We start from the raw sequence: 8,707 nt of genomic DNA, 5'->3' as shown, positions 1-8,707 counted from the left end.
AACGGTCATATTGCCTACAAGATGTTAGCAAAGCATTTTTTTCTATTATACAAGAATAGGGTCTGACTAGATGAAGCCCCTCCCCTGAGCAACATAGTTTCATGACATCAGGATGCCTCCAGATGGCGCCAAAACAAAATTTTTACATTCAACTTTGGGCACTTTTCAGCAAAAACCCAATTATAGGTTCACATTTAAATATGTGGCTTGGTGAATATGTCAATTTGAGTCAAAAATATAAATTTTCAAGCAGTATTGGACAGATACCAAAGGAAAGGAGAAAAGCAGCTTTAAGCCAAGGAAGGAAGGGTGCAAAATAAAAAGCAAGCCAGAAGCAAGTACGGCATACACCCACCCACAAACATATTTTTTAATATATATATATATATATATATATATATATACACACACACAGACACACACACAAATAATATAGTGACAGCGATCAACAACTAATCTTCTTTTTGTTGTTTTAACAGGAAAAAGTCTCACAGCACTCTGATGCCCCTATGTGGCCGATATTGGACCCTGCAGACAAGCGAGACTCATCCAGTGATGTTTTGCTGCAGTATTTCTGAAAAATCATATTTACGATGAGCAAGTTTATTTCTTTAACCTATGGGACCACTCATGAAGCCTCAAATTACATATAATTGCAAGTTAAAAGCGCCTGATTATTTATTCATTTACTTATTTATTTTATTTGGGGAACAATTATTCTAGTTTATACTTTACACTGTGTATGTACAAGTAGGAAAATGCAGTAAATTATACATACATCTAACAGCCAAACAAAAATCCAGAGTGATTTGGCACTACAGTAGATAGAATTTCCATCCCATTGATCAGGGAAATAGCATATTGGGCTACCTGTTATCTCCAAAGTTTAATGAGTCCCTGATTGAACTATTTAAAAAAACAACCTGACCAGATAACTGAGCTAGAGAGCAGTGCAACAAAAACATTTCAGAGAAGCTATGCATGCTGACAACATGCCTTTGCAAGCGCAGACAAAGCAGCTGATTTGGTCTAAAAATGGCCACTTCAACTGTCTCTGGCATTTTGCAGGCACATCACAACCCTTGAAGGCCTCTCCCGTGTTTGCTCCAACTCCTCCGTTGATAAGAAGAACTGAGGCTGAAGAGGTACCGTAATTATGTGACATTATTCATGGGAATGCAAAACTTGATCGATAGAATCCATAAATAAAAGCACTCTATCCTACTCATGCTCTACTAAACCTCGGCTGAACTCTTGAGCATGTGTTCAACCTACCATGTAGTGACCGTGCTGTCTGTTCTCCCAATACACCAAACAGACACACACACACATTCAATGAGTCGTGTTCACCGGCTGCATCTCAGAGGAGGGGGATTCATAGCAACATAGATTGATGTCAGATTGCATTTCAATTTGTCATGCTCATGTTTTGGGGTGGTTTGCAACACATTTAGCACACATACGTGTGAAAGGATTAGCTGGGGCCTTGGGCCTTGTTTAAATTTTTCAACCCACTAAGCTTGGGTATGAAACGCATTCGCGGGTTTCCCTCAGATGATAAAACCATACACAGTAAATGTAGAATCACAGTGTCAAACTATTAATTTGCAGCCATTTTCACAGAAGCAATCCCCTCCACTCCCGGCTGTTATACTGGATTTTTACTGATTTTGGAAGGCCCACAGAATATTGTGTTATATTGCTATAAAAACATGGAACGATTAGAGTCTCTTCTTTCATCAAGATAAAAAAAGTATACTACTATCTATTTCTGTTTTGCAACAATTAACACTAGAATATAGCTAAGTTTCATCATTGTTCACAAATCTATTTAGAAATGTGAGTAAATGAGTACATTTTTTCAACATGGCCCTGGTTGATCTCTTTTGCCCTGCTGCCACCTGCTGGCCGTTTGTGTAATAACTACCATTTCTTCAACCATTCTTTGCAGTTGAGAGGCTGCATCAAAGCCTTCTTTATAATCTTTTTGCTCTGCATTTAAAAAAAAAAACATTAAAAAAAACGTATAACTACATCTTTGGGACACTTAAAACATTTAAAATAGAAAGTATGTATAGGTTTTTGGGAGCAAATGAGTAGAATTGCATTTACATCATTCAATAATTAAAGGATCTTTGTGCCGTTTGTCATTTTTTTACTCACGACTGCCGCCTCTGGCCCAAAGCGTAACTGCAACATCTGTCAGGCTTATTCATGGTGCACGTGTGAGTACGTGCACGATCTTAAAGCGACAGCTACAGTTGACAAACGAAGACATGACTTCAAATGAGGTAAGAAAAACTCTGCCCCTCTTCTCCCTAAAGAAACTGTGGAGTGTGAGGGTCCGCACACTCTACTTTAAAGGGAAGATACAAGCCGATAGATGCAGTCAGAGTAAAACAGTCAGGGCTCTTCATACTCATCTGGGCATTGGTGGAATATGCATGATGTAGAAAAAGCTTTAATATTACCTTTTTAATGCACCTTTGAGTAAGTATTTGGTGAAAATACATGGTTATAAATTGAAGACATTTTAGAATTTGGGTTTATATTTTCCGTAAATTAAAGAAAAAAAATACACAAATTGAAATGAAAATGAAATAGATCATTATTTGCTTTCGTGGGTCTCAAATGTTGCGAGACGGATGTGACCCTTGACTTTGACAAAAGCATGAAACCATACTTAAAACAGGCCTGAAAAAATACCTGGACTCCTTCTAGTGGTGATAAAGAATAAATATACCCAAGAGTGTTACTACTCTAAAAATATTGATTTTGTATCGCGCTTTCTCATCAATCCATGTTCGAATCAACACCTACAAGGAGATCCACTAATAGAGCTTCCATTTGTTAGCAAGACGGCCATGTTTCAGTAAGTGCTAAATTTTGTTGCTCTCTTGTAGTTTTTGTTTTAAACTGTAAAAAAAAAAAACGTTCCAGGACTTTGGGGTGTTCTGTAGTCCACTGCCCACGCATTCTTAAAAATAACCACAAGCAAGTGGCAGCTTGACAAGTGTGGAGTCCAAGCCAAAGCCAAAAGAACGGTGATATATGCCGGGAAAACAACCCCGCAAGTTGAAATGAACGCTTATGCTTCTCTGCAACTAGCACATGTACGTACGCAAGTAGGTTAATTGTGAGGGTTTTATTAGTTACGAAAATGAAATGTCACTGTCTTTTCTTTGTTTTGTCTTGGCTGCCTGTTAAGACAGAAGTGTCCTGTGGGAAATATAGCCTGCGGGATGCAGCGGGCATCCCACCCAGTGACAGTAAATAAGCTGCAGTGACATTAAATAGCCTAAGCAGCTACTTCCTGTCTGATGTCCGCCTGTGGCGACTGGTGGGAACCGGCAATACACCCACTGAGATGTCTGCAAGGATTCAGCATTTTCAAGTGTGGCACTTGTCTCGTTTTGACAGCACAAAGACAATGCAGGTGTACCTAATGGAGTCTCCAATGTGCTCTATTGCAATTTTCTATGAACATCTGCTGTGTTGATGAATTAATTACATGTCATTCTTTTTTATGGTACTGAATGCATCCATCCTTGCATTTTCTATCATGCTTGTCTTCATTTTGATCATGGGCGAGTTGGGGCATCTTTTAGCGAGAAGTGGTGACGGCGTACACCCTGGGCTGGTTGCTAGACAATCATAGGGCACAAAAACCAACCAGTCGGATTCATGGGTGAGCCGGAGCTGATATTCCAACCCCAAACCTCAGTGCCTTCATTTACATGATAACCACTAGGACACCATGCTGCTTTGGTACTAAATCATATTTAATTGCTCATTGTGTTGGGCTCGGTTATGTTTGAATATTAAACCACCATAAATAAGATGTGATTCCTACAAGTCCTAAAATAATAAAGTCTACTAATATTCATCGGCAAGTACTAGATTTGCGCTAGTACTTCAGTAACGTTTTGGATAAATTGTGCCTGTCAGAGAACTTTTAAAGCAACATACTTTTTACTTTTATTTGAGTATTTTTTTTCACTATAAAATGCTACTTTTATTCTGTTACATTAGGCTACATGTATTTTTAATTAATTTGTTTGGTTTGTTAGAGAATTCTGCCACATGACCATAATCCAAGGTAACCAACCACTGGTGACGTTTGTCTTGGTTTGGCCAATCAAACAGAATCCTTCGCATGATGCAAAGTTTTCAAAGTGGCTTTAAGACCTTTTTTTTTTTTTTTTACAACCGAATTTGCTATTTTTATGTTACTTTGTAAAGATTTATTATTGTTTTAGTTAAGATTATATTGTTAGGGAGTACCTGAATTTCCACATTCCTTTGTATGTTTTGCATCTGTTTGAAACGTGTGCTTTGGTTAAAAACAATGGGCTATATGCCACAGAGGAGGCGGGACTTCCGACTTCCTGTTTTTCACACATCAGCTTTGTTTCCGTTTCCTGTCTGCGACGTGTGGGCCGCGTCCCAGTTCGTGCGCTTCTGCCTTTGTGCCCCTCTGTTGCGCGTTCCCGTCGACGGGTGCGAGTGTGTCTGTTTCAGTTGTCTGAAGCATTTCAGAGAGTTGAGACGCCTTGCCCGCTCCCGCTGATGGGTGGATGGGCGGCAGCGCGAGGTTGGGGGGCGCAGGAGTGGGGGTGCAAGTGTTGGAACACGGCCATCAGTGGCCGGAAACGACGCTGATGTGTGAAACCCGGAAGTGGGAAGCCCGTGGCATCTACCCCTTTTTTAAAAAAAAAATATTAAGCAGTTATACACAAACAAATAAGGCAAAAATGTATCATCAAATGACAAATTACTTGACAAAGATCAAGCAAAAGCATTCTAACAATATAATTGAACATATAAAAAAAATAAATAAATAAATAAATAAAAATAAAAATAAACAACAGAAATTATATTTGTAATTGACTGTAACAACTCAAATCTTTCCAATAAAGAAACTAAATGAGGGGCTTTACTATCCATAACCAATTTCAAAGACTTACAAAATAATATAACGTCATTTTTCCAGTGTAGTAAACACAGTTTTATTTTAAAATATCTGCATTTATGAATAAAAATTTTCACTAAAAGAAACAAAAAATTCAAAACAAATTCTAATTTCTTGTCTTCCTGAAATACACCAAACAAAAAAGACTCTTATGTCAGGGGGAAATCAATGTTTTTAATTGTAACCAAGTTTTTAAAAAACTTTAAAAAGTTCAGAAGGAATGTATTACATTGCAGTGAAAAAACAACAACAAACAAAATGTAACAAAATATTTCTGCCATTTTAACTTCAAGACTCCATTCATAACATCAAAATCAATGGTATTTATACTGCCTTCTTCATACCCTTTAAGCATGTCATTTTTCCTTATGTACTGGCATGTTTCTCCATATGAATCAAAATTTTTTAGTGTTTATCATCTTAATCATTTTAGCCGAAATTGGTAAAGAAAATGCAGGATAGATGACTCTTGACAGGCTCTCCATCTTTGTTAATAAAACCCTTCCAAAAATGGAAACATCTCTTTGAAGCCATCTGTTAGATTTCCATTTGTCCACAGTTTCACATATTCATTTTTTCTGTCATCATTTTGTCCTTAGAGATAACAATCCCCAAATATTTGACTTTCCTTTTTTTACCTGTATATCACACACAGATTGTAATTGGCAATCATGTAATGGCAAAATCTCACATTTTTTTTCAAAGTTGAGTTGTAAACCAGAAGCCTTTGAGAAAACATCAATAATTTGTAGAGCCAGTGGAACTTGATCCACATTCTCCAAAAATAAAGTCGCATCATCCGCTAACTAACTTATCACAATTTTCTTCTCCATTACCTTTAGCCCTCTCACTCTACTGTTTTTTTAACAAAATAGACAACATTTCAGCAACCATTATAAACAGTAATGGTGAGCTCCCACAACCCTGTCGGATTCCTCTCTTAATGTCAAACCTAGGGGAAGTGCCATGACCTAAGGCTCCTGAACTATTAATCCCTTGATAAAGCATTCCAATAATGTCTATACATTTCTTCCCAAAACCAAAATAACCTAAAGTTTTTATAATAAAGGGATGTACCACTGACTCAAAAGTTTTATAAAAATCTGTATTTAGTGTAGTTGGTCTAAGATGATCTAATATCCTTTTATCTTTACTAGGCTTGGGAATCAGGGTGATCAAACCTGGTTTCATAGTAGACATCAATTACCCTTTCTCTACACATTCCTTAATTGCTTCAAACGATAAGATTCTAACATCTTCCCAAAAGTATCAATAAAAATGTGCCGTAAGCCCATCTGGCCCAGGAGATTAGTTTATAGCCATCTTGAGAACATTAGAATCTAATGCTTCAATTTTTAAATCGGACTCACATAGACCTTTAAAGGATTCATCAATATGGGGGATAGAATTCTTAATCTTATCAAAAAAATTATCAACGTACGTTGTGGAACAGTTTGAGGTATATAAATCAGAATAAAAAGAGAAGACCTCCTTTTCTATACTTTTGCAATTTTTGTTTTCAACTCCATCAATAATCAGACTAGAAACAGAATTCCTTATTTGTCTACTCTTTTCCAAATTGCTAAAATAGGGAGAATTATTTTCCCCTGCCTCGATCCATTTTGCCCTAGACCTAATAAACGCACAGTGAGCACTATCAATATAGAGATCATCTAATTTATTTTGCAACTCCATTATTTTTTTCTTTTCCTCAGGAAATAGGGCTGATTTATTACAACAGATATTTATATCCCTAAGGAACTTACTCTCACAGCCCCTTTTCTTCTTTTTAAGTTATTTGCTGTATTGAATGGAAAGTTGCCTAATTTTGAATTTTGGAAATTCCCATTTGCCTATATTACTTTCAAGTGCGCCATCACTGCTAATTTCCTTTATCAATTCCCTAACCTTAGTACAGTACTCTTGGTTTTGCAACAACCTAGCATTAAATGTTCAATATCTCTTATTTCTAATTTCCTTTCTTGTGGATTCTAATAATAAATCAATAAAACAATGATCTGATAGAGGAGCTTTAGAGATCTTAGATTGTGAAGTATTGTTTAAAATATTATCACTCCCTAACCAATAGTCAATTCTAGACTTGCAATCTCCATTTGGTTTAAACCATGAGTAACTCTTAACCTCTGGGTTTAAGCTTCGCCATACATCCGTTAAACCATTTTGTGACATAAAATTGTAAACAATGTCATTTTCTTGAGATTTCTCTAACCTTGGAGGCATCCTTTCCACCCACTCATTTGGAGTCATTTTCCAGTCCCCTCACACCAAAACATAGTCAATAGAGTATACAACTTTCAATTCAGAGATGACCTCAGTCACCTTTTCCAAAAGTTTCTGGTTATGACAATCATTGTTATCTCCGTAAATATTTGTCAAAACAAAACATAAACTCTCCACTTTTAACACCACCGTTAACCAGTGACACAACATCTCCTGGAAACCCATTGAAACAAATAGCCACACCTCCTGACCTGTTTGAGCCGTGGCTGAATAATATTCGGTCTCCCCATTGATTGGTCCAAAAAGATGTGTCCCCCTTTGTAGAATGAGTCTCCTGTAAAATAAACAATTAGATTTTTGCCCTTTACAAAACAAAAAGAGTGCTTTCCTCTTCACAATGTCCTTGAGTCCTCTTACATTCAATGAACCAAATGAACGTTTCACATTTTCCATGAACACCAAAGAAAAATAAAAAATAGAATGAAAAAAGCTGCAACTGAAAGCCTCTTGTATGTTACCGCCTCAGAAAATGAGCGAACCTGTTTCTGCATTTGGCAATTTATTATTATATTATATTATTAGTATGGGATTTTTTTTAATGGGCTTTAGGTGAACTGATGAATACACACACGCTCGCACGCACGCACACACACACGCACATACACATACTCACCCACATACAAAATATATATATATATGTGTGTATATATATATATATATATATATATATATATATATATATATATATATATATATATATATATATATATATATGTATATATATTTAAAAAAAAAAAGAAAAAGAATGAGCGAACCTAAACAAAACAGTGTTTAACGTCCTTTCCAAAATTTCCACTTTGTCCTTAAGATAGCATTTTTATTCTAAATTCTTCACTTATCGTCGATCCGGCGTCCTTCAATGAACCCGTGTGGTCCCCTGAAGAAAACCATCTTCCCTGCTCTTCTCGCCTGTTCAATTTGTGGCCAAAAATGTCTCCTCTCCTCCCAGTCTTCCCGTGGTAGCATCTCAGCAAAACATATCTTCTTCTCCTTGCACACCTGTGAATTTTTGGTCCGACGCCAGATCTCTTCTTTCATCCATCTTTTGGCAAACAACACGATGACATGCCTGAGTTTATTGTCCATCTTCCTCCCCATCCTATGGACAACATCAACTGCTTCCTCCATCTTCATCTCCAAGTCTGGAGCAATTTCTCTGAGGATTTCAACAACTTGCATTCGGATATCCTTCTTTCTCCTCCAGGCCTTTAATGCGGAGACACCACCTCATTCTGTACCGTTCTTGTTCTCTCACTCTGTCCTTCAAATCTATGTTGTCGCTTTCAAGCAGGGCATTTTGCTTTTCCAGATCTTCAACTTTCTTCTTGCACTCTTTTAGCTCCTCTCCGTTGAATTTGACCGTCTTGGCTACTTGGTACTGAAAACCCAATGTCCCATTAGAAAAATAAGTTGTTTTTTAAAGTGAATACTTAT

Source organism: Vanacampus margaritifer, chromosome 15 (genome assembly GCF_051991255.1).
Source record: "Vanacampus margaritifer isolate UIUO_Vmar chromosome 15, RoL_Vmar_1.0, whole genome shotgun sequence".
In the NCBI taxonomy this organism is placed as follows: Eukaryota; Metazoa; Chordata; class Actinopteri; order Syngnathiformes; family Syngnathidae; genus Vanacampus; species Vanacampus margaritifer.
Note: the sequence above shows the minus strand (reverse complement) of the source record.